General features: G+C 48.5%; 2 protein-coding genes across 33 annotated transcripts in view; one reads left to right on the forward strand and one right to left on the reverse strand.

Annotated features, from left to right (window-relative positions):
* LOC110531155 (membrane-associated guanylate kinase, WW and PDZ domain-containing protein 1) overlaps positions 1–26,189 on the reverse strand; it is a 314,347-nt gene that overhangs the window by 149,345 nt on the left and 138,813 nt on the right. For 6 of the 32 annotated variants that reach the window (XM_090184148.1, XM_090184145.1, XM_090184141.1 and 3 more), the window contains exon 1: positions 5,905–6,249. The exons of 15 other annotated variants lie outside the window; for them this stretch is intronic. The gene's annotated coding sequence lies outside the window, so the exon portion shown is untranslated. Of the gene's footprint in view, positions 1–5,904; positions 6,363–26,189 lie in introns of those variants that run through there. 11 more of the 32 variants (XM_090184160.1, XM_090184155.1, XM_090184157.1 and 8 more) reach the window with 5 other exon arrangements.
* Positions 8,635–26,189, forward strand: part of LOC110531962 (renin) — a 197,052-nt gene continuing 179,497 nt past the window's right edge. Inside the window, exons 1-2 of the mRNA XM_021615508.3 lie at positions 8,635–8,773; positions 9,143–9,204. The gene's annotated coding sequence lies outside the window, so the exon portion shown is untranslated. The remainder of the gene's footprint in view (positions 8,774–9,142; positions 9,205–26,189) is intronic.

The raw sequence follows: 26,189 nt of genomic DNA on the forward strand, positions 1-26,189 counted from the left end.
GCCGGTGTACTAGGATTTAATCTTAGTCCTGTATATATGCTTTTCCTATTTGATGGTCAGTCTGAGGGCGTAGTGGGATTTCTTATATAGGTCCATGTTAGATTACCGCTCTTTGAAAGTGGCAGCTCTACCCTTTAGCTCAGTGCGGATGATGCATGGCTTCTGGTTGGGGTATGTATGTATGCATGTACGGTCAATGTGGGGACAATGTGATCGATGCGCTTATTGATGAAGCCCGTGACTGATGTAGTAAACTCCTCAATGCCATCAGATGAGTCCCGGAACATATTCCAGTCTGTGCTAGCAAAACAGTCCTGTGGCTTAGCATCTGTGTCATCTGACCACTTCTGTATAAAGCGAGTCACTGGTAATTCCTGCTTTAGTTTAGGTAAAAAGGATTTAAGTTTCCTTGTATTAAAGTCCCCGGCCAAAAGGAGCGATGCCTCTGGATGAGCACTTTGTTTGCTTATGGTTTTATACAGCTCGTCGAGTGTGGTCTTAGTGCCAGCATCTGTTTGTGGTGGTAAATAGACAGCTACAAAAAAATATTGATGAAAACTCTCTTGGCAAATAGTGTCGTCTACAGCTTGGAAATGCATGGAAAAAAACAGCCAACTGTATATTATCCATGTCGTGGTTCAGCCACGACTCAGTGAAACATAAGATATTACAGTTTTTAAATGTCCCATTGGTAGGATAGTCTTCAACGGCGCTCATCCAGATTATTCTCCAATGATTGTACGTTGGCCAACAGGACAGATGGTAGAGGCGGGTTACCCACTCACCGACAAATTCTCACAAGGCACCCTGACCTGCGTCCCCTTTGGATTAAATCCTATGCGTGCGACTCAAAGAAAAAATCTTCGTCCAGTTCGAGGTGAGTAATCGCTGTTCTGATATCCAGAAGCTCTTTTCAGTCATAAGAGACAGTGGCAGAAACATTATGTCTAAAATAAGTTTAAAAAACAAGGTGAAAAAACACACAAAATAGCACAATTGGTTAGGAGCCTATAAAACGCCAGCCATCTTCTCCGGCGGCATTCTATTCACAATACGCCCAGAATTCATTGAGACACTCCTCCACCGGGCTAACTCCCTTCCAGTGTGTTCTGGGTTATCAGCCAGACCTGGCTCCGTGGACTCCGAGCCAGACCGAAGTTCCTGTGATGGACGAAAAAACAAGAGATGGTTTAGGTGCTTAGAAGAGGTATGGAACGATGCCCACGTGAGAGTCCAGCATGCCGTCCACTGTCAGAAAGTGCAGGAAGATTGTCACCGCAGTGAGGCTCCCGTGTTCCATACTGGTGATCACGTCTGGCTCTCCACCAGGAACCTCCCGCTATGCCTGCCCTGTAAGAAGCTGAGTCCACGGTTTGTGGGGCCGTTCAAGGTCCTTCGTAGGGTCAACGAGGTAACTTACAGATTGCAACTCCCCACTACCAGATCTCTTCATGTTTCCCGCCTCAGTCCGGTGGTTCCTGGTCCCTGGCTGATGCCGTCCCCCACGACACCCCTCCGCTTCCCATGGACATCGAGGGGAGCCCCGCCTGTGCCGTCAGATCAGTCATTGACTCCCAACGTTGTGGGGGTCAGCTCCAGTACCTGGTGGACTGGGAGAGATACAGTCCAGAGCAGCAGTGTTGGGTTCCGGCGGACAACATTTCAGATCCCAACATCATCCGAGATTTCCACCTTTGTCGTCCGGACCAGCCCGCTCCTGGCTCTCGGGGCAGTCCTTCTGGCCGGTGTCGTCCTGCGGCAGGAGCCACGAGTTGGGTGGTGGGGGTACTGTCACGTCCACTCCAGCGCTCGATGTCACCTGTCTACTAACCACCGGTCCTGGCAACCCATCTTCATGCACACCTGCGCACACCTGGCAACCATCATTACGCACATCTGTGTCTCATCATCAGTCACAGCTAGACTTCCTTACACCCTTGATTACTTACACTTTATATAGCACTCTTTTGTTATCAGTCACCAGGTAGTATTTTTTATGATTCTATGTAAGATGTATCTCTTGTTTAGTATCGCTCCATGTTCGTTATTATTTATCTCACTAACTGCACCTGCTCCCTGACTCCGCATTAGACAACCCATTCGTTCTGCAGACATCTTTGAATCTTAATTTGAACCATCATTTTGTTACCAAAACTTGCAACTGCACAATTCTTCCAGTAAATGTGTTTTTGTGAAATGTTCTGTGTAAATTGTTCAAAGTAATCGTTGTGCATATACTGTAGTTGCATGGTTTGTTAAACTTTGAAATCAATGTTTTTTGTTTAGAATACATTGTAAAATGTCAAATCTGAGTCAAAGCTTAATTCTGTTACGTGGAATTGCACTTTCATGGAAGATGTTTTCATGGTAAGGTGACATTTCTCAACATGTTACTACTGTATATCTAACCTGCTTCGCAAAAGATACCCATACTGGATGAACAAAAAATGACATCCACAGCAATATGTGTCTCTGTAATAGTGAAGTTGAGTGAATCAGAATAGGATATCAGTCAGACGAATACAACAAAGTGTGAGACATCCCAAAGCCGTGGGAAGGAAGGAGCTGCTGCTATTTTTAGTCTTTTAGGATGAATCATTTCTCGCCCTGTGATCCTCTGATTGTTTTGTGAGAAATTATAGATGGCCACAGGAACACTTCCTGTAGCCTATCACACGCTCTGCCTGGAGTTAGCTGGCCTAACTCACAAAGAGCAACACACACGTACGCACACACAGACAAACACACGTGCACACTCACACAATATATGTATGAGAACAAATGTGGTTTACACAGACACCCACATACAGTACAGTAGTCACACAAACACAAGATCACACACAAGGGAGTCAAATAACTCTAGGAAATCTGACAGAAGCAGTGAATCTTTCTTCGTCATGAATAGTTGAACTCTGCCTGTCCTCAAAACATGATAGTAACATAATTAAAGTCCATCGTCCACCATTAATTCCATATCACTAGAGTCATTGGAAGAATGTCATGATGCTTTCCTGCTCTATTAATAGCTCAGAGAGATTGGTCTCTCTCTCTCTCTCTCTCAAAACATTTCAAATGTCGTACAACTATTTACAGTGTTGTAATGATGTGCAAATAGTTAAAGTACAAAAAGTATAGGTTGTATTTACAATGGAATGGTGTTTATTCTTCACTGGTTGCCCTTTTCTTGTGGCAACAGGTCACCAATCTTGCTGCTGTGATGGCACAGTGTGGTATTTCACCCAACAGATATGGGAGTTTATCAAAATTGGATTTGTTTTCGAATTCTTTGTGGGTTTGTGTAATCTGAGGGAAATATGTGTCTCTAATATGGTCATACATTTGGACGGAGGTTAGGATGTGGGCAGTGTGCACATAGCCGGTCTTCTCTTGAGAGCCAGGTCTGCCTTCGGTAGCCTTTCTCAATAGCAAGGCTATGCTCACTGAGTCCGTACATAGTCAAAGATTTCCCTAAATTTGGGTCAGTCACAGTGGTAAATTATTCTGCAACTGCGTACTCTCTGTTAAGGGCCAAATAGCATTCTAGTTTGTTCAGTTTTTTTGCAAATTCTTTCCAATATGTTAAGCAATTTTCTTTTTGTTTTCTCGTGATTTGGTTGGGTCTAATTGTGTTGCTGTCCTGGGGCTCTGTGGGGTCTGTTTGTGTTTGTGAATAGAGCCCCAGGACCAGCTTGCTTAGGGGGCTCTTCTCCAGGTTAATTTCTCTGTAGGTGATGGCTTCGTTATGGAAGGTTTGGGAATTGTTTCTTTTTAGGTGGTTGTAGAATTTAACGGCTCTTTTCTGGATTTTGATCATTATTTGGTATCGGCCTAATTCTTCTCTGCATGCATTATTGGATGTTTTACGTTGTACACAGAGGATATTTTTGCAGAATTCTGCATGCAGAGTCTAAATTTGGTGTTTGTTCCATTTTGTGAATTTGTGGTTGGTGAGCAGACCCCAGACCACACGACAATAAAGGGCAATGGGTTCTATAACTGATTCAAGTATTTTTAGCCAGATCCTAAGGTCTAAATTGTTCCTTTTGATGGCATAGAAGGCTCTTCTTGCCTTGTCTCTCAGATCGTTCACAGCTTTGTGGATATTACCTGTGGTGCTGATGCTTAGGCAGAGGTATGTAGAGTTTTTTTGTGTGCTCTAGGGAATCAGTGTCTAGATAGAATTTGCATTTGTGGAACACCATTTTTAAAAAAAATAATACTGCCAGGGCCTTAGTGCTGCTGTATGCCCTCCTTGGTTGAGGAAAGAAGCACCATATCATCAGCAAACAGTAGACATTTGACTTCAGATTCTAGTAGGGTGTGGCTTGATAGAATAGAGCACCAAACTGCATTTTTGTCTTAAAAAACAGTATCTGGTATCAGAATGAATGGTTCACTATTATGATGATGTATGACTTTACACAGACCATTGTGGTCATAGGTGTAGACTCTATAGTAACTCAAAACAAAACCAATGGAATATCTTAAAACCATCCAATCGCTAGGTGCAAAATCACCTTGTAGAAAAATGACCACTACATTAGCAGAAGCATACAATACAAAGGTAAAGAGATACATATCTGTGGTTGTTTTGGAGGAATTGCACATTGGTATAAAGTGTACCATAGTGAAAACAATGGCTGCCAACCCCAGTGCACTCTACTACCCACTCTTACTGTGGGGTTACCAATCACACTGACACTAAAACCACAATGAGGTTGTTTGGTCCATTTGTCCTGTCAATGACATCATTGTTATTGTGTATAGTGTGTGTAGAGTGTGTGTGTGTGTGTGTGTGTGTGTTCGTTCACATATTTAGGGTTGAATACAGCTTCAAAACACATACATTACACATACATGACAAACATGTTGTGTGCACACACACACAACTCAGCACCTGTCATCGCGCCATTACTATGAACAAACACATATTTGCCCCGTTTCCTTAAAGCTATTGCTTCAACATTATAATTCTCGCACCAAATGCCATGATTGTTAGCACATGCGTTAGTCTGTGGCTACATGGGGGAAATATTTACCGAGTGACTGTGAAAATCAGGCTAACAGAAGCTGGGGCCCAGCCATCCGTTACAGGGCTGAATGGCCATAATTAGCATGAGGCTCTCCGGCAGCATCCTTCAGTGCAGCGACACATACACAATGGCGAGTGCCACGCTTCCCCCTGCCGTTCCCCCAGAAAAGCCCTTTGTCCCCGCAGCATCTGGAACTGACCTCCATGCATTCTGGGGCTGGTGACCCCCCTCTCCTCTCTTATCTACCTCTACTCAAAAGGTACCTGCTAAAAGGGATCCTTGGAACGTCCTTACCCCATTGAAGTTTAAATAAAAAATGGTTAAGGTAAGGGTTAAGGGTAGGGGTTAAGGTAAGGGTTGGAGTTTAGGGTAGGAACGTCCCAAGGATTCCGGATAGCACTGACCCTCTGCCTCCACAGCAACCCCCCTATCTCTATATTCTTCCCTTTTTACAATCAAACACACCTCCCCCAGCCCTCCCTCTCTTTTAGCTACAGAGTGCAGCAGTCTCTGGCTCCTTGAAAAGAAGGTCTGTGTACTATTGGGCCCTTACACAAAGCCAGCGGGGTGAATTAAAAAACGAAAGAGGAAAAAAGCTCCATGGCTACTGGCCATCTGTCCCTCTGGGTTGGAAGTGCCTGGCCCAGTGTGCCTGCCTTGCCCTCCCCTTCCTTCACCTCATCCCCACCCCCAACCTCCAACCCCGAATCCCTTAACCTATATATACACACAATCAACCATAATAACATTCTGCCATGCATCTCCTTCCTTGCTTCTCTGCATACATCACAGGCTTCACCAAACAGATGATAGATGGCAACAACGAAGGAGACTGAGAGGAGAAGGAGAAATAAGGAGTGCTGCCACTTGCCTGGATGTGGAGAGCCGAAGCCAGTGAATCAAGCCGTAATCCTGTCTTTGTGTAAGCGGCAACCAGAAAAATGTGTCTCAATGATTTCCAGAGCTCGGCAGTGGAGTGGAAACGAGAAATCGAGAGAGTGAGGGTGAGCAAGAGGGAGGAAGGCAGAGAGTGAGTGAGGGAGAGCAAGCTAGAGAGAGAGCAGCAGCAGAAACGGAGACAGCAGGAGCGTGCGACAGAGAGAGAGAGGCAGGAGCCACCTTCAAGCCACAGGGACGCTGACAGAGAGAGGGAGCAGAGAGAGAAATCAGGTGGGGGAGGGAGGGTTGGTCAATTGGTTTGCTGCGTGGCTCTAACACTGGGATAATGCTGAGATAACCCTCATGTCAGAGCAGAGAAGCAGCTGTAGACGTGAGAGGGAGGTGAATCCCGCGCGAGAGAGAGAGAGAGACTTCTCTGTCAGTTGTGACATTTGGGGCACATGATAACAATGGCCATTTGTAGCAACAGGGCTCGGGAGGAAAGAGGGGAAGGAGGGGTAGTTATGGAAGGGGTGGGAGTTCACATGGCAAGTGTTCTCTTCCTAGAAACACAAAACAACACTCAAGCCTCTGGCGGAGAAACAGGCACCTGTTCGAGTCTGGCATAGGGAGACAAGCAGGGGGCAGAGAGACAGAAACACATGTGCAGGGATAGGTGAAGGAGGAGGGAGACAAAGGGAAAGAGAGGACAAAGGAGGAGTGTGGGTTCATTTTATTTCACTGCTTTGGCAGTTGAAGATTTGTCTTGTCATGGCATAGAAACATTTGAATTGAATTCAGTGGCATGGAACCGGGAGAAAGAAGGAGAGAGAGCCCAAGAGAAAAGACAAAAAGATGGACATACTGTACATGATTAGGATTGCACAATTCTGTAAAATTCCCTCCTGATTCCGGGAATCTTCCAACTGGTATTTCTGAAAAACCTATGAATTCTGAAAGTTACCAGAATTTTGCAATCCTGGACAAGATGTATCTCATGATGTATTTTTTCATTCACAGTTAAAACACCCTGCACTTGTTTTGGAGTCCATCTGTTTTTTCTTTACACTGTGACGTGTACAGACGATGACGACGTACGATAACTCACCAAATACTGTGAATTTTTCCACTATCCAGATGTTTAACATTCAGGCAAACCATTTTAATTTCAGATTTAACCAAATAAGATGGACTATGCATTAATTACATAGCTATATCCAGGGGCGACTGTCTGACTAAGCACTGGTCTCCCTCTATTTGAACTGTCCCTCCTCTTCACATTACTCTGCCCAGGGTTCCCCACTGAAATATAGGTGCATGAATTTAGGAAAGGACAATTGCATGCGTGTATATCCACAGTCAAGGTTTCAAACGTTTTATGCTCCTACCGGGACAGTATGGATCCTTTGGGAATCCCTGCTCCTTCTGTCTTCTGAGGCTGGGAGATAGTCATTTCCCCATCTCCCCGTTGGGCTCTTTTCTAAAGCTCAACATGTTCATCACATAATCAGGCAGCAAATCTATTTTCAATATATCAGAACATCATAATCCCAGTCAGGCCACCGGGCGAGCAGCTCAAGGAGGATTTACCAGTCACATGGCCCAGGCAGAGAGAGAGGAATGGGCGAACGAGAGAGAAAAAAAGAAAACGAGGGGAAGGGAAAAAAATGGAGAAAATATTAATCTAGCACCAGAAATACGGTTAAGCAGAGCCGCACACACACACAATCACACATATCCTAGATGCATAAAGGGGTGCTGTGTGGTATGGAAAGGCAATCTCCACTGATGGGATCGTGCCTGTGCAAACCTAGGCATGTGATCATAAAAACAACATCCCCAAGGAGACCACAACAACATATTCAGAACACACACACACACACAATGACACATGCGAGCACACACACACACAAACACAAACATTCACAAACACCCACAGTGTATTTGTGACCAACTTCTGTCAGGCCCTCGACAAGGTACTGTACACTGTGGTTGATCACAAAGGCTTCACTGATTCAGAGGAAGGTTCGGGCCTACAGACCACTCAACCAGCTACACACAGCCATTTTGGATCTTAAACTCCACTTTCAAAAACACTTTATATTTAACCTTTATTTAAAACCAGTTCCATCTCTAGGGGCGCTATTTCATTTTTGGATAAAAAACGTTCCCGTTTTAAGCGCGATATTTTGTCATGAAAAGATGCTCGACTATGCATATTCTTGACAGTTTTCGAAAGAAAACACTCTGAAGTTTCAGAATCTGCAAAGATTTTGTCTGTAAGTGCCCCAGAACTCATTCTACAGGTGAAACCAAGATGATAAGTCAAACAGGAAATGAGCAGAATTTCTGAAGCTCTGTTTTCTAATGTCTCCTTATATGGCTGTGAATGCGACAGGAATAAGCTTAGACCTTCTGCCGTTTCCCCAAGATGTCGGCAGCATTGTGACGTATTTGTAGGCATATCATTGGAAGATTGGCCATAAGAGACTACATTTTCCAGGGGTCCGCCCGGTGTCCTTTGTCTAAATTTGTGCGTAATCTTCAGGTGCGGGCATTTTCTCCTGGGATTCAGGAGAGAAAGCACACTTCCACGAACGATATATCATCGAAGAGATATGTGAAAAAACACCTTGAGGATTGATTCTAAACAACGTTTGCCATGTTTTCAGTCGATATTATAGAGTTAATTTGGAAAAAAGTTTGCGTTTTGAGGACTGAATTTTCGTTTTTTTTTGGTAGCCAAATGTGATGTACAAAACGGAGCTATTTCTAATACACAAAGAATCTTTTTGGAAAAACTGAGCATCTGCTATCTAACTGAGAGTCTCCTCATTGAAAACATCTGAAGTTCTTCAAAGGTAAATGATTTTATTTGAAGGCTTTTATGTTTTTGTTGAAATGTTGCGTGCTGGATGCTAACGCTAATGCTAACGCTAAATGCTAACGCTAAATGCTACGCTAGCTAGCTACTTTTACACAAATGATTGTTTTCCTATGGTTGAGAAGCATATTTTGAAAATCTGAGATGACAGTATTGTTTACAAAAGGCTAAGCTTGAGAGATGGCATATTTATTTCATTTCATTTGCGATTTTCATGAATAGTTAACGTTGTGTTATGCTAATGAGCTTGCTGATAGATTTACACAATCCTGGATACAGGGGTTTTTTCATAGCTAAACGTGACGCAGAAAACGGAGCGATTTGCCCTAAACAAATAATCTTTCAGGAAAAACTGAACATTTGCTATCTGAGAGTCTCCTCATTGAAAACATCTGAAGTTCTTCAAAGGTAAATGATTTTATTTGAATGCTTTTCTGTTTTTTTGTGTAAATGTTGCCAGCTGAATGCTAATGCTAAATGCTACGTTAGCCATCAATACTGTTACACAAATGCTTGTTTTGCAATGGTTGAGAAGCATATTTTGAAAATCTGAGATGACAGTGTTGTTAACAAAAGGCTAAGCTTGAGAGCTAGCATATTTATTTCATTTCATCTGCGATTTTCATGAATAGTTAACGTTGCGTTATGGTAATGAGCTTGAGTCTGTATTCACGATCCCGGATCCGGGATGGGGAGATCAGAAAGGTTAACTAGGCAAGTCAGTTAAGAACGGCCTACCCCGGCCAAACCCTCACCTAACCCGGATGACACTGGGCCAATTGTGTGCCGCCTTATGGGACTCCCAATCACAGCCGGTTGTGATACAGGCCGAGATCAAACCAGGGTCTGTAGTAACGCCTCTAGCATTGAGATGCAGTGCCTTAGACCGCTGTGCCACTCGGGAGCCACTTATTCAAATGTATCAGAGAATACAAGGAGTAAACTCTCAAATAGTGTTGCGCTGCAGAAGTGTACCATGGCAGCACAGATCCCATCCAACAGACAGTGGGCTGACCTCACAGTATCACAGTTGTCAGCTCTGGCATCCACCCGGATCGTTGGCCCAACACACCACACATTCTGTACTGTAGCTATGTGAAACAGCTGGGAGGGCAGCATTCCCATGTTGGGATAACAAGTAGCTCCCTACCTGAAAAAAAGACTACAGTTTACCATAGAATACTATAGTACTTACTATAGAATTCCATAGAATCGTAGTATACAATACTCCACACTGTAGTATCCTTCGAATGTGAAGTGCCTGTTCCTGAAGTGCTGCAGGTACAGGATTTTGGGCCAATGAGGCACCACACCTGACAAACTGAGATAATTGATCAGTTCAGTGATTGCCTAAATTCAACACACCTGGTCTTCCAGGGCGGTAAAATCAAAAACATGAAGTGCCGACGGTACTCCAGGACCAGGGTTGCCTACCCCTGGTATAGTGCTTAAAATAGAATTCTGTAGTATACTGTACAATACTATCCGTTCAGACTCCAGTCCTAACTACCTACAGGTTATGGAACATTGGCTTAATATTTGTCACACCTTGATCTGTTTCACCTGTCTTTTTGCTTGTCTCCACCCCTCTCCAGGTGTCGCCCATCTTCCTCATTATCATCAGTGTATTTACACCTGTGTTCTCTGTTCGTCTGCTGCCAGTTCATCTTGTCAGGTCTTACTAGTGTATTTTCCCATCTCCCTGCTTTCTCAAGCTCTGACCTCTTCTGTAAGAGCCTAACTCTGACCCATTTACGAATCTCTGCCTGTCCTGAGCCCCAGAGCCTGCCTGCTGTTCTGTACCTTATCAACCCTGCCATGGATTACGGACCTCTGCCTGCCTTTGACCTGTCTTTTGCTGCCCCGTTTAGGTCAATACACATCTGTGACTCTAGCTGTCTGAATCTGAGACTTATCCTGAGTTCTGATAATTTGTTCAGTATGTGTCCTCAAGGAGAAAGCCCCCACTTCAATGTCAAATATAATAAAACAAAAACACTATAGTAAATACCACAGTAATGTCTGCAAAAACGCTACATTAATTACTATAGTATATACTATAGTTTTTTAACTAAAGTAATATTACAGTATACTACAGTAATGTCCACAAAACACTACAATGAATACTATAGTATCTAAATATAGTAATACTACAGTATTTAGACCATAATACTGGCATTACAAAAAACAAAAAACAAAATATTTTATTAGATTACATCTGAATGGCTTGTTTGTGCCAATAGGTTCCACTTAAACTTTATGGATGGACCGAGAGGATGCAGAGGGGGTGGAGAAGGAATAGGAATAGGAGTAGGCTCAGAGAGAATGCAGAGGAGGAATAGGAGAAGGAGGAGACTCAGAGAGAATGCAGAGGAGGTGGAGGACGAATAGGAGTAGGAGGAGACTCAGAGAGAATGTGGAGGAGGTGGAGAAGGAATAGGAGTAGGAGGAGACTCAGGGAGAATGCGGAGGAGGTGGAGGAGGAATAGGAGTAGGAGGAGACTCAGAGAGAATGCGGAGGAGGTGGAGGAGGAATACGAGGAGACTCAGAGAGAATGCGGAGGAGGTGGAGAAGGAATAGGAGTAGGAGGAGACTCAGAGAAGATGCGGAGGAGGAGTAGAAGGAATAGGAGTAGGAGGTGACTCAGAGATAATGCGGAGGAGGTGGTGGAGGAGGACTAGGAGCAGGAGGAGACTCAGAGAAGATGCGGAGGAGGAGGAGAAGGAATAGGAGTAGGAGGTGACTCAGAGATAATGTGGAGGACGAATAGGAGTAGGAGGAGACTCAGAGAGAATGTGGAGGAGGTGGAGAAGGAATAGGAGTAGGAGGAGACTCAGGGAGAATGCGGAGGAGGTGGAGGAGGAATAGGAGTAGGAGGAGACTCAGAGAGAATGCGGAGGAGGTGGAGGAGGAATACGAGGAGACTCAGAGAGAATGCGGAGGAGGAGGAGAAGGAATAGGAGTAGGAGGAGACTCAGAGATAATGCGGAGGAGGAGGTGGAGGAGGACTAGGAGTAGGAGGAGACTCAGAGAAGATGCGGAGGAGGAGGAGAAGGAATAGGAGTAGGAGGTGACTCAGAGATAATGCGGAGAAGGTAGAGGTGGAGGAGGAATAGGAGTATCAGGAGACTCAGAGAAGATGCGGAGGAGGTGGAGAAGGAATAGGAGTAGGAGGTGACTCAGAGATAATGCGGGGGAGGTAGAGGTGGAGGAGGAATAGGAGGAGGACACCCAGAGAGAATGTGGAGGAGGAGATGGAGGAGGAATAGGAGTAGGAGGAGACTCAGGGAGAATGCAGAGGGGGTGGAGGAGGAATAGGAGTAGACTCAGAGAGAATGCGGAGGAGGTGGAGAAGGAATAGGAGTAGGAGGTGACTCAGAGATAATGCGGGGGAGGTAGAGGTGGAATAGGAGTAGGAGGAGACTCAGAGAGAATGCGGAGGAGGTGGAGAAGGAATAGGAGTAGGAGGAGACTCAGGGAGAATGCGGAGGAGGTGGAGGAGGAATAGGAGTAGGAGGAGACTCAGAGAGAATGCGGAGGAGGTGGAGGAGGAATACGAGGAGACTCAGAGAGAATGCGGAGGAGGAGGAGAAGGAATAGGAGTAGGAGGAGACTCAGAGATAATGCGGAGGAGGAGGTGGAGGAGGACTAGGAGTAGGAGGAGACTCAGAGAAGATGCGGAGGAGGAGGAGAAGGAATAGGAGTAGGAGGTGACTCAGAGATAATGCGGAGAAGGTAGAGGTGGAGGAGGAATAGGAGTATCAGGAGACTCAGAGAAGATGCGGAGGAGGTGGAGAAGGAATAGGAGTAGGAGGTGACTCAGAGATAATGCGGGGGAGGTAGAGGTGGAGGAGGAATAGGAGTAGGAGGACACCCAGAGAGAATGTGGAGGAGGAGATGGAGGAGGAATAGGAGTAGGAGGAGACTCAGGGAGAATGCAGAGGGGGTGGAGGAGGAATAGGAGTAGACTCAGAGAGAATGCGGAGGAGGTGGAGAAGGAATAGGAGTAGGAGGTGACTCAGAGATAATGCGGGGGAGGTAGAGGTGGAGGAGGAATAGGAGTAGGAGGACACCCAGAGAGAATGTGGAGGAGGAGATGGAGGAGGAATAGGAGTAGGAGGAGACTCAGGGAGAATGCAGAGGGGGTGGAGGAGGAATAGGAGTAGACTCAGAGAGAATGCGGAGGAGGTGGAGAAGGAATAGGAGTAGGAGGAGAAGCAGAAAGAAGGAAAATTAGGTGGAGAAGGTATAGGAGTAGGAGGAGACTCAGAGAGAATGCGGAGGACGTGGAGGAGGAATAGGAGTAGGAGGAGGCTCAGAGAGAATGGAGGAGGAGGAATAGGAGTAGGAGGAGACTCGGATAGAATGCAGAGGAGTTGGAGAAAGAATAGGAGTAGGGGGAGACTCAGAGAGGATGTGAAGTAGGTGGAGGAAGAATAGAAGTCGGAGGAGACTCAGAGAGAAGGAGGAAGAGGTGGATAAGTAATAGAAGTAGGAGGAGACTCAGCGAGAATGCGGAGGAGTTGGAGGAAGAATAGGAGTAGGGGGAGACTCAGAGAGAAGGAGGAAGAGGTGGAGAAGGAATAGGAGTAGGAGGAGATGCTGAAAGAATCCGGAGGAGGTGGAGAAAGAATAGGAATAGGAGGAGACTCAAAGACAATGCGGAGGAGGTGGAGGAGGAATACAAGGAGACTCAGAGAGAATGCAGAGGAAGTGGAGAAGGAATAGGAGGAGACTCAGAAAAGATGCGTAGGAGTTGGAGAAGGAATAGGAGTAGGAGGAGATTCAGAGAGGATGCGGAGGAGGAATAGGAGTAGGAGGACACTCAGAGAGAATGCGGAGGAGGTGGAGAAGGAATAAGAGTAGGAGGAGTGTCAGAGAATGCGGAGGAGGTGGAGAAGGAATAGGAGTAGGAGGAGACGCAGAAAGAATGACGAGTAGAAGGAGAAGGAATAGGAGTAGGAGGAGAGTCAAGAGAGAATGCGGAGGAGGTGGAGTAGGAGGAGACTCAGAGAGAATGCGGAGGAGGTGGAGGAGGAATACGAGGAGACTCAGAGAGAATGAGGAGGAGGTGGAGAAGGAATAGGAGTAGGAGGAGACTCAGAGAGAATGCGGATGAGGAGGTGGTGGATGAATAGGAGTAGGAGGAGACTCAGAGAGAATGCGGAGAAGGTGGAGAAGGAATAGGAGTAGGTGCAGACTCAGAGAGAACGCGCAGGAGGTGGAGAAGGAATAGGAGTAGGAGGAGACTCAGAGATAATGCAGAGGAGGTCCAGGTGGAGGAGGAATGGGAGTAGGAGGAGACTCAGGGAGAATGCGGAGGAGGTGGAGGAGGAATAGGAGTAGGAGGAGACTCAGGGAGAATGAGGAGGAGGTGGAGGAGGAATAGGAGTAGGAGAAGACTCAGAGAAAATGCGGAAGAGGTAGAGGTGGAAGAGGAATAGGAGTAGGAGGACACATGTAGGGAGAATGCGGAGGAGGTGGAGGAGGAATAGGAGTAGACTCAGAGAGAATGCGGAGGAGGTGGAGAAGGAATAGGAGTAGGAGGAGACACAGAGAGAATGCGGAGGAGGTGGAGAAGGAATATGAGTAGGAGGAGACTCAGAGAGAATGCGGATGAGGAGGTGGAGAAGGAATAAGAGTAGGAGGAGACTCAGAGAGGATGAGGAGGAGGTGGAGAAGGATTAGGAGTAGGAGGAGACGCAGAAAGAATGACGAGTAGAAGGAGAAGGACTAGGAGTAAGAGGAGAGTCAAGAGAGAATGCGGAGGAGGTGTAGGAGGAAAAGCAGTAGGCTCAGAGAGAATGCGGAGGAGGAATAGGAGTAGGAGGAGACTCAGCGAGAATGCGTAAAAGTTGGAGGAAGAATAGCAGTAGGGGGAGACTCAGAGAGAATGGGGAGTAGGTGGAGAAGGAATTGGAGTAGGAGGAGACTCAGAGAGAATGCGGATGAGGAGGTGGTGGATGAATAGGAGTAGGATGAGACTCAGAGAGAATGAGTAGGAGGTGTAGGAGGAATATGAGTAGGAGGAGACTCAGCGAGAATGCGGAGGAGTTGGAGGAAGAATAGGAGTAGGGGGAGACTCAGAGAGGATGCGGAGAAGGAGGTGGAGGGGAATAGGAGTAGGAGGAGACACAGAGAGAATGCGGAGGAGGTGGAGAAGGAATAGGAGTAGGAGGAGACTCAGAGGATGAGGAGGAGGTGGAGGAAGAAGAGGAGTACTAGGAGACTCAGAGAGAATGCGGAGAAGGTGGAGAAGGAATAGGAAAGGAATAGGAGTAGGTGCAGACTCAGAGAGAACGCGCAGGAGGTGGAGAAGGAATAGGAGTAGGAGGAGACTCAGAGAGAATGACGAGAATGAGGAGAAGGAATAGGAGTAGGAGGAGACTCAGAGAGAATGTGGATGAGGAGGTGGAGGAGGAATAGGAGTAGGAGGAGACTCAGAGATAATGCAGAGGAGGTCCAGGTGGAGGAGGAATGGGAGTAGGAGGAGACTCAGAGATAATGCGGAAGAGGTAGAGGTGGAAGAGGAATAGGAGTAGGAGGAGACTCAGAGATAATGCGGAAGAGGTAGAGGTGGAGGAGGAATAGGAGTAGGAGGACACATTTAGGGAGAATGCGGAGGAGGTGGAGGAGGAATAGGAGTAGACTCAGAGAGAATGCGGAGGAGGTGGAGAAGGAATAGGAGTAGGAGGAGACACAGAGAGAATGCGGAGGAGGTGGAGAAGGAATAGGAGTAGGAGGAGAAGCAGAAAGAAGGAAAATTAGGTGGAGAAGGTATAGGAGTAGGAGGAGACTCAGAGAGAATGGAGGAGGAGGAATAGGAGTAGGAGGAGACTCGGATAGAATGCAGAGGAGTTGGAGAAAGAATAGGAGTAGGGGGAGACTCAGAGAGGATGCGAAGTAGGTGGAGGAAGAATAGAAGTTGGAGACTCAGAGAGAAGGAGGAAGAGGTGGATAAGTAATAGAAGTAGGAGGAGACTCAGCGAGAATGCGGAGGAGTTGGAGGAAGAATAGGAGTAGGGGGAGACTCAGAGAGGATGCGGAGTAGCTGGAGGAAGAATAGGAGTAGGAGGAGACTCAGAGAGAAGGAGGAAGAGGTGGAGAAGGAATAGGAGTAGGAGGAGATGCTGAAAGAATTCGGAGGAGGTGGAGAAAGAATAGGAATGGAGGAGACTCAGGGAGAATGAGGAGGAGGTGGTGGAGGAATAGGAGTAGGAGGAGACTCAGGGAGAATGCGGAGGAGGTGGAGGAGGAATAGGAGTAGGAGGAGACTCAGGGAGAATGAGGAGGAGGTGGAGGAGGAATAGGAGTAGGAGAAGACTCAGAGATAATGCGGAAGAGGTAAAGGTGGAAGAGGAATAGGAGTACGAGGAGACTCAGAGTGAATGCGGCGGAGGTGGAGGAGGAATAGGAGTAGGAGGACACATTTAGGGAGAATGCGGAGGAGGTGGAGGAGGAATAGAAGTAGGAGAAGACTCAGAGATAATGCGGAGGAGGTAGAGGTGGAAGAGGAATAGGAGTAGGAGGAGACTCAGAGTGAATGCGGCGGAGGTGGAGGAGGAATAGGAGTAGGAGGAGACTCAGGGAGAATGAGGAGGAGGTGGAGGAGGAATAGGAGTAGGAGGAGACTCAGAGAGAATGAGGAGAAGGAGGAGAAGGAATATGAGTAGGAGGAGACTCAGAGAGAATGCGGAGGAAGTGGAGAAGGAATAGGAGTAGGAGGAGACTCAGAGAGAATGTGGATGAGGAGGTGGAGGAGGAATAGGAGTAGGAGGAGACTCAGAGATAATGCAGAGGAGGTCCAGGTGGAGGAGGAATGGGAGTAGGAGGACACATTTAGGGAGAATGCGGAGGAGGTGGAGGAGGAATAGGAGTAGACTCAGAGAATGGGGAGGAGGTGGAGAAGGAATAGGAGTAGGAGGAGACTCAGAGAGAATGCGGAGGAGGTGGAGAAGGAATATGAGTAGGAGGAGACTCAGAGAGAATGAGGAGAAGGAGGAGAAGGAATAGGAGTAGGAGGAGACTCAGAGAGAATGTGGATGAGGAGGTGGAGGAGGAATAGGAGTAGGAGGAGACTCAGAGATAATGCAGAGGAGGTCCAGGTGGAGGAGGAATGGGAGTAGGAGGAGACTCAGGGAGAATGTGGAGGAGGTGGAGGAGGAATAGGAGTAGGAGGAGACTCAGGGAGAATGAGGAGGAGGTGGAGGAGGAATAGGAGTAGACTCAGAGAGAATGCGGAGGAGGTGGAGAAGGAATATGAGTAGGAGGAGACTCAGAGAGAATGAGGAGAAGGAATAGGAGTAGGAGGAGACTCAGAGAGAATGTGGAGGAGGTGGAGGAGGAATAGGAGTAGGAGGAGACTCAGAGATAATGCAGAGGAGGTCCAGGTGGAGGAGGAATGGGAGTAGGAGGAGACAGAGAGAATGCGGAGGAGGTGGAGAAGGAATAGGAGTAGGAGGCGACTCAGAGAGAATGCGGAGGAGGTGGAGAAGGAATAGGAGTAGGAGGAGACAGAGAGAATGAGGAGAATGAGGAGAAGGAATAGGAAAGGAATAGGAGTAGGTGCAGACTCAGAGAGAACGCGCAGGAGGTGGAGAAGGAATAGGAGGAGACTCAGAGATAATGCAGAGGAGGTCCAGGTGGAGAAGGAATAGGAGTAGGAGGCGACTCAGAGAGAATGCGGAGGAGGTGGAGAAGGAATAGGAGTAGGAGGAGACTCAGAGAGAATGTGGATGAGGAGGTGGAGGAGGAATAGCAGTAGGGGAAGACTCAGAGAGAATGCGGAGGAGGTGGAGAAGGAATAGGACTAGGAGGGGACTCAGAGATAATGAGTAGGAGGTGTAGGAGGAATATGAGTAGGAGGAGACACTTAGATAATGTGGAGGAGGTGTAGGAGGAATATGAGTAGGAGGAGACTCAGCGAGAATGCGGAGGAGTTGGAGGAAGAATAGGAGTAGGGGGAGACTCAGAGAGAATGCGGAGGAGGTGGAGAAGGAATAGGAAAGGAATAGGAGTAGGTGCAGACTCAGAGAGAACGCGCAGGAGGTGGAGAAGGAATAGGAGTAGGAGGAGACTCAGAGAGAATGCAGAGGAGGTGGAGAAGGAATAGGAGTAGGAGGGGACTCAGGGAGAATGAGGAGGAGGTGGAGGAGGAATAGGAGTAGGAGGAGACTCAGAGATAATGCGGAGGAGGTAGAGGTGGAAGAGGAATAGGAGGAGACTCAGAGAGAATGCGGAGGAGGTGGAGAAGGAATAGGAGTAGGAGGAGACGCAGAAAGAATGACGAGTAGAAGGAGAAGGAATAGGAGTAGGAGGAGACGCAGAAAGAATGACGAGTAGAAGGAGAAGGAATAGGAGTAGGAGGAGAGTCAAGAGAGAATGCGGAGGAGGTGGAGGAGGCGTAGGAGGACACATTTAGGGAGAATGCGGAGGAGGTGGAGGAGGAATAGGAGTAGGAGGAGACTCAGAGAGAATGAGGAGAAGGAGGAGAAGGAATAGGAGTAGGAGGAGACTCAGAGAGAATGCGGAGGAGGTGGAGAAGGAATAGGAGTAGGAGGAGACTCAGAGAGAATGCGGAGGAGGTGGAGAAGGAATAGGAGTAGGAGGCGACTCAGAGAGAATGCGGAGGAGGTGGAGAAGGAATAGGAGTAGGAGGAGACGCAGAAAGAATGACGAGTAGAAGGAGAAGGAATAGGAGTAGGAGGAGAGTCAAGAGAGAATGCGGAGGAGGTGGAGTAGGAGGAGACTCAGAGAGAATGCGGAGGAGGTGTAGGAGGAATAGGAGTAGGCTCAGAGAGAATGCGGAAGAGGAATAGGAGTAGGAGGAGACTCAGAGCGGATGAGGAGGAGGTGGAGGAAGAAGAGGAGTTGGAGGAGACTCAGAGAGGATGAGGAGGAGGTGGAGGAAGGAGAGGAATAGGAGGAGACTCAGAGAGAATGCGGAGGAGGTGGAGAAGGAATAGGAGTAGGAGGAGACGCAGAAAGAATGAGGAGTAGAAGGAGAAGGAATAGGAGTAGGAGGAGAGTCAAGAGAGAATGCGGAGGAGGTAGAGTAGGAAGAGACTCAGAGAGAATGCGGAGGAGGTGTAGAAGGAACAGGAGTAGGAGGAGACTCAGAGAGAATGCGGAGGAGGTTGTGGTGGAGGAGGAATAGGAGTAGGAGGAGACTCAGAGAATGAGGACGAGGTGTAGGAGGAGTAGGAGGAGACTCCGCGAGAATGCGGAGGAGGTGGAGTAGGAATAGGAGTAGGAGGAGACTCAGAGAGAATGTGGAGGAGGTGGAGGAGAAATGGAGTAGGAGGAGACTCAGAGAGAATGTGGATGAGGAGGTGGAGGAGGAATAGGAGTAGGAGAAGACTCAGAGAGAATGCGGAGGAGGTGGAGAAGGAATAGGAATAGGAGGCGACTCAGAGAGAATGCGGAGGAGGTGGAGAAGGAATAGGAGTAGGAGGAGACTCTTAGAGAATGTGGAGGAGGTGTAGGAGGAATATGAGTAGGAGGAGACTCAGGGAGAATGAGGAGGAGGTGGAGGAGGAATAAGAGTAGGAGGAGACTCAGACAGGATGAGGAGGAGGTGGAGGAAGAAGAGGAGTACTAGGAGACTCAGAGAGAATGCGGAGGAGGTGGAGAAGGAATAGGAAAGGAATAGGAGTAGGTGCAGACTCAGAGAGAACGCGCAGGAGGTGGAGAAGGAATAGGAGTAGGAGGAGACTCAGAGAGAATGCAGAGGAGGTGGAGAAGGAATAGGAGTAGGAGGAGACTCAGAGAGAATGCGGATGAGGAGGTGGAGGAGGAATAGGAGTAGGAGGAGACTCAGAGAGAATGGGGAGGAGTTGGAGGAGGAAAATGAGTAGGAGGAGACTCAGAGAGAATGCGGAGGAGGTGGAGAAGGAATAGGAGTAGGAGGAGACTCAAGAGAGAATGCGGAGGAGGTGGAGGAGGAATAGGAGTAGGAGGAGACTCAGAGAGAATGAGGAGGAGGTGGAGAAGGAATAGGAGTAGGAGGCGACTCAGAGAGAATGCGGAGGAGGTGGAGGAGGCGTAGGAGGACACATTTAGGGAGAATGCGGAGGAGGTGGAGGAGGAATAGGAGTAGGAGGAGACTCAGAGAGAATGAGGAGAAGGAGGAGAAGGAATAGGAGTAGGAGGAGACGCAGAAAGAATGACGAGTAGAAGGAGAAGGAATAGGAGTAGGAGGAGAGTCAAGAGAGAATGCGGAGGAGGTGGAGTAGGAGGAGACTCAGAGAGAATGCGGAGGAGGTGTAGGAGGAATAGGAGTAGGCTCAGAGAGAATGCGGAAGAGGAATAGGAGTAGGAGGAGACTCAGAGCGGATGAGGAGGAGGTGGAGGAAGAAGAGGAGTTGGAGGAGACTCAGAGAGGATGAGGAGGAGGTGGAGGAAGGAGAGGAATAGGAGGAGACTCAGAGAGAATGCGGAGGAGGTGGAGAAGGAATAGGAGTAGGAGGAGACGCAGAAAGAATGAGGAGTAGAAGGAGAAGGAATAGGAGTAGGAGGAGAGTCAAGAGAGAATGCGGAGGAGGTGGAGAAGGAATAGGAGTAGGAGGAGACTCAGAGGATGAGGAGGAGGTGGAGGAAGAAGAGGAGTACTAGGAGACTCAGAGAGAATGCGGAGAAGGTGGAGAAGGAATAGGAAAGGAATAGGAGTAGGTGCAGACTCAGAGAGAACGCGCAGGAGGTGGAGAAGGAATAGGAGTAGGAGGAGACTCAGAGAGAATGACGAGAATTAGGAGAAGGAATAGGAGTAGGAGGAGACTCAGAGAGAATGTGGATGAGGAGGTGGAGGAGGAATGGGAGTAGGAGGAGACTCAGAGATAATGCGGAAGAGGTAGAGGTGGAAGAGGAATAGGAGTAGGAGGAGACTCAGAGATAATGAGGAAGAGGTAGAGGTGGAGGAGGAATAGGAGTAGGAGGACACATTTAGGGAGAATGCGGAGGAGGTGGAGGAGGAATAGGAGTAGACTCAGAGAGAATGCGGAGGAGGTGGAGAAGGAATAGGAGTAGGAGGAGACACAGAGAGAATGCGGAGGAGGTGGAGAAGGAATAGGAGTAGGAGGAGAAGCAGAAAGAAGGAAAATTAGGTGGAGAAGGTATAGGAGTAGGAGGAGACTCAGAGAGAATGGAGGAGGAGGAATAGGAGTAGGAGGAGACTCGGATAGAATGCAGAGGAGTTGGAGAAAGAATAGGAGTAGGGGGAGACTCAGAGAGGATGCGAAGTAGGTGGAGGAAGAATAGAAGTTGGAGGAGACTCAGAGAGAAGGAGGAAGAGGTGGATAAGTAATAGAAGTAGGAGGAGACTCAGCGAGAATGCGGAGGAGTTGGAGGAAGAATAGGAGTAGGGGGAGACTCAGAGAGGATGCGGAGTAGCTGGAGGAAGAATAGGAGTAGGAGGAGACTCAGAGAGAAGGAGGAAGAGGTGGAGAAGGAATAGGAGTAGGAGGAGATGCTGAAAGAATTCGGAGGAGGTGGAGAAAGAATAGGAATGGAGGAGACTCAGGGAGAATGAGGAGGAGGTGGTGGAGGAATAGGAGTAGGAGGAGACTCAGGGAGAATGCGGAGGAGGTGGAGGAGGAATAGGAGTAGGAGGAGACTCAGGGAGAATGAGGAGGAGGTGGAGGAGGAATAGGAGTAGGAGAAGACTCAGAGATAATGCGGAAGAGGTAGAGGTGGAAGAGGAATAGGAGTACGAGGAGACTCAGAGTGAATGCGGCGGAGGTGGAGGAGGAATAGGAGTAGGAGGACACATTTAGGGAGAATGCGGAGGAGGTGGAGGAGGAATAGAAGTAGGAGAAGACTCAGAGATAATGCGGAGGAGGTAGAGGTGGAAGAGGAATAGGAGTAGGAGGAGACTCAGAGTGAATGCGGCGGAGGTGGAGGAGGAATAGGAGTAGGAGGAGACTCAGGGAGAATGAGGAGGAGGTGGAGGAGGAATAGGAGTAGGAGGAGACTCAGAGAGAATGAGGAGAAGGAGGAGAAGGAATATGAGTAGGAGGAGACTCAGAGAGAATGCGGAGGAGGTGGAGAAGGAATAGGAGTAGGAGGAGACTCAGAGAGAATGTGGATGAGGAGGTGGAGGAGGAATAGGAGTAGGAGGAGACTCAGAGATAATGCAGAGGAGGTCCAGGTGGAGGAGGAATGGGAGTAGGAGGACACATTTAGGGAGAATGCGGAGGAGGTGGAGGAGGAATAGGAGTAGACTCAGAGAATGGGGAGGAGGTGGAGAAGGAATAGGAGTAGGAGGAGACTCAGAGAGAATGCGGAGGAGGTGGAGAAGGAATATGAGTAGGAGGAGACTCAGAGAGAATGAGGAGAAGGAGGAGAAGGAATAGGAGTAGGAGGAGACTCAGAGAGAATGTGGATGAGGAGGTGGAGGAGGAATAGGAGTAGGAGGAGACTCAGAGATAATGCAGAGGAGGTCCAGGTGGAGGAGGAATGGGAGTAGGAGGAGACTCAGGGAGAATGTGGAGGAGGTGGAGGAGGAATAGGAGTAGGAGGAGACTCAGGGAGAATGAGGAGGAGGTGGAGGAGGAATAGGAGTAGACTCAGAGAGAATGCGGAGGAGGTGGAGAAGGAATATGAGTAGGAGGAGACTCAGAGAGAATGAGGAGAAGGAATAGGAGTAGGAGGAGACTCAGAGAGAATGTGGAGGAGGTGGAGGAGGAATAGGAGTAGGAGGAGACTCAGAGATAATGCAGAGGAGGTCCAGGTGGAGGAGGAATGGGAGTAGGAGGAGACAGAGAGAATGCGGAGGAGGTGGAGAAGGAATAGGAGTAGGAGGCGACTCAGAGAGAATGCGGAGGAGGTGGAGAAGGAATAGGAGTAGGAGGAGACAGAGAGAATGAGGAGAATGAGGAGAAGGAATAGGAAAGGAATAGGAGTAGGTGCAGACTCAGAGAGAACGCGCAGGAGGTGGAGAAGGAATAGGAGGAGACTCAGAGATAATGCAGAGGAGGTCCAGGTGGAGAAGGAATAGGAGTAGGAGGCGACTCAGAGAGAATGCGGAGGAGGTGGAGAAGGAATAGGAGTAGGAGGAGACTCAGAGAGAATGTGGATGAGGAGGTGGAGGAGGAATAGCAGTAGGGGAAGACTCAGAGAGGATGGGGAGTAGGTGGAGAAGGAATTGGAGTAGGAGGAGACTCAGAGAGAATGCGGAGGAGGTGGAGAAGGAATAGGACTAGGAGGAGACTCAGAGATAATGAGTAGGAGGTGTAGGAGGAATATGAGTAGGAGGAGACACTTAGATAATGTGGAGGAGGTGTAGGAGGAATATGAGTAGGAGGAGACTCAGCGAGAATGCGGAGGAGTTGGAGGAAGAATAGGAGTAGGGGGAGACTCAGAGGATGCGGAGGAGGAGGTGGAGGAGGAATAGGAGTAGGAGGAGACTCAGACAGAATGCGGAGGAGGTGGAGAAGGAATAGGAAAGGAATAGGAGTAGGTGCAGACTCAGAGAGAACGCGCAGGAGGTGGAGAAGGAATAGGAGTAGGAGGAGACTCAGAGAGAATGCAGAGGAGGTGGAGAAGGAATAGAAGTAGGAGGGGACTCAGGGAGAATGAGGAGGAGGTGGAGGAGGAATAGGAGTAGGAGGAGACTCAGAGATAATGCGGAGGAGGTAGAGGTGGAAGAGGAATAGGAGGAGACTCAGAGAGAATGCGGAGGAGGTGGAGAAGGAATAGGAGTAGGAGGAGACGCAGAAAGAATGACGAGTAGAAGGAGAAGGAATAGGAGTAGGAGGAGACGCAGAAAGAATGACGAGTAGAAGGAGAAGGAATAGGAGTAGGAGGAGAGTCAAGAGAGAATGCGGAGGAGGTGGAGGAGGCGTAGGAGGACACATTTAGGGAGAATGCGGAGGAGGTGGAGGAGGAATAGGAGTAGGAGGAGACTCAGAGAGAATGAGGAGAAGGAGGAGAAGGAATAGGAGTAGGAGGAGACTCAGAGAGAATGCGGAGGAGGTGGAGAAGGAATAGGAGTAGGAGGAGACTCAGAGAGAATGCGGAGGAGGTGGAGAAGGAATAGGAGTAGGAGGCGACTCAGAGAGAATGCGGAGGAGGTGGAGAAGGAATAGGAGTAGGAGGAGACGCAGAAAGAATGACGAGTAGAAGGAGAAGGAATAGGAGTAGGAGGAGAGTCAAGAGAGAATGCGGAGGAGGTGGAGTAGGAGGAGACTCAGAGAGAATGCGGAGGAGGTGTAGGAGGAATAGGAGTAGGCTCAGAGAGAATGCGGAAGAGGAATAGGAGTAGGAGGAGACGCAGAAAGAATGAGGAGTAGAAGGAGAAGGAATAGGAGTAGGAGGAGAGTCAAGAGAGAATGCGGAGGAGGTAGAGTAGGAAGAGACTCAGAGAGAATGCGGAGGAGGTGTAGAAGGAACAGGAGTAGGAGGAGACTCAGAGAGAATGCGGAGGAGGTTGTGGTGGAGGAGGAATAGGAGTAGGAGGAGACTCAGAGAGAATGAGGACGAGGTGTAGGAGGAGTAGGAGGAGACTCCGAGAGAATGCGGAGGAGGTGGAGTAGGAATAGGAGTAGGAGGAGACTCAGAGAGAATGTGGAGGAGGTGGAGGAGAAATGGAGTAGGAGGAGACTCAGAGAGAATGTGGATGAGGAGGTGGAGGAGGAATAGGAGTAGGAGAAGACTCAGAGAGAATGCGGAGGAGGTGGAGAAGGAATAGGAATAGGAGGCGACTCAGAGAGAATGCGGAGGAGGTGGAGAAGGAATAGGAGTAGGAGGAGACTCTTAGAGAATGTGGAGGAGGTGTAGGAGGAATATGAGTAGGAGGAGACTCAGGGAGAATGAGGAGGAGGTGGAGGAGGAATAAGAGTAGGAGGAGACTCAGACAGGATGAGGAGGAGGTGGAGGAAGAAGAGGAGTACTAGGAGACTCAGAGAGAATGCGGAGGAGGTGGAGAAGGAATAGGAAAGGAATAGGAGTAGGTGCAGACTCAGAGAGAACGCGCAGGAGGTGGAGAAGGAATAGGAGTAGGAGGAGACTCAGAGAGAATGCAGAGGAGGTGGAGAAGGAATAGGAGTAGGAGGAGACTCAGAGAGAATGCGGATGAGGAGGTGGAGGAGGAATAGGAGTAGGAGGAGACTCAGAGAGAATGGGGAGGAGTTGGAGGAGGAAAATGAGTAGGAGGAGACTCAGAGAGAATGCGGAGGAGGTGGAGAAGGAATAGGAGTAGGAGGAGACTCAAGAGAGAATGCGGAGGAGGTGGAGGAGGAATAGGAGTAGGAGGAGACTCAGAGAGAATGAGGAGGAGGTGGAGAAGGAATAGGAGTAGGAGGCGACTCAGAGAGAATGCGGAGGAGGTGGAGGAGGCGTAGGAGGACACATTTAGGGAGAATGCGGAGGAGGTGGAGGAGGAATAGGAGTAGGAGGAGACTCAGAGAGAATGAGGAGAAGGAGGAGAAGGAATAGGAGTAGGAGGAGACTCAGAGAGAATGCGGAGGAGGTGGAGAAGGAATAGGAGTAGGAGGAGACGCAGAAAGAATGACGAGTAGAAGGAGAAGGAATAGGAGTAGGAGGAGAGTCAAGAGAGAATGCGGAGGAGGTGGAGTAGGAGGAGACTCAGAGAGAATGCGGAGGAGGTGTAGGAGGAATAGGAGTAGGCTCAGAGAGAATGCGGAAGAGGAATAGGAGTAGGAGGAGACTCAGAGCGGATGAGGAGGAGGTGGAGGAAGAAGAGGAGTTGGAGGAGACTCAGAGAGGATGAGGAGGAGGTGGAGGAAGGAGAGGAATAGGAGGAGACTCAGAGAGAATGCGGAGGAGGTGGAGAAGGAATAGGAGTAGGAGGAGACGCAGAAAGAATGAGGAGTAGAAGGAGAAGGAATAGGAGTAGGAGGAGAGTCAAGAGAGAATGCGGAGGAGGTAGAGTAGGAAGAGACTCAGAGAGAATGCGGAGGAGGTGTAGAAGGAACAGGAGTAGGAGGAGACTCAGAGAGAATGCGGAGGAGGTTGTGGTGGAGGAGGAATAGGAGTAGGAGGAGACTCAGAGAGAATGAGGACGAGGTGTAGGAGGAGTAGGAGGAGACTCCGAGAGAATGCGGAGGAGGTGGAGTAGGAATAGGAGTAGGAGGAGACTCAGAGAGAATGTGGAGGAGGTGGAGGAGAAATGGAGTAGGAGGAGACTCAGAGAGAATGTGGATGAGGAGGTGGAGGAGGAATAGGAGTAGGAGAAGACTCAGAGAGAATGCGGAGGAGGTGGAGAAGGAATAGGAATAGGAGGCGACTCAGAGAGAATGCGGAGGAGGTGGAGAAGGAATAGGAGTAGGAGGAGACTCTTAGAGAATGTGGAGGAGGTGTAGGAGGAATATGAGTAGGAGGAGACTCAGGGAGAATGAGGAGGAGGTGGAGGAGGAATAAGAGTAGGAGGAGACTC

The sequence above is a fragment of the Oncorhynchus mykiss genome, chromosome 9 (assembly GCF_057628025.1).
Source record: "Oncorhynchus mykiss isolate SJ-2025 chromosome 9, ASM5762802v1, whole genome shotgun sequence".
Classification (NCBI taxonomy): Eukaryota; Metazoa; Chordata; class Actinopteri; order Salmoniformes; family Salmonidae; genus Oncorhynchus; species Oncorhynchus mykiss.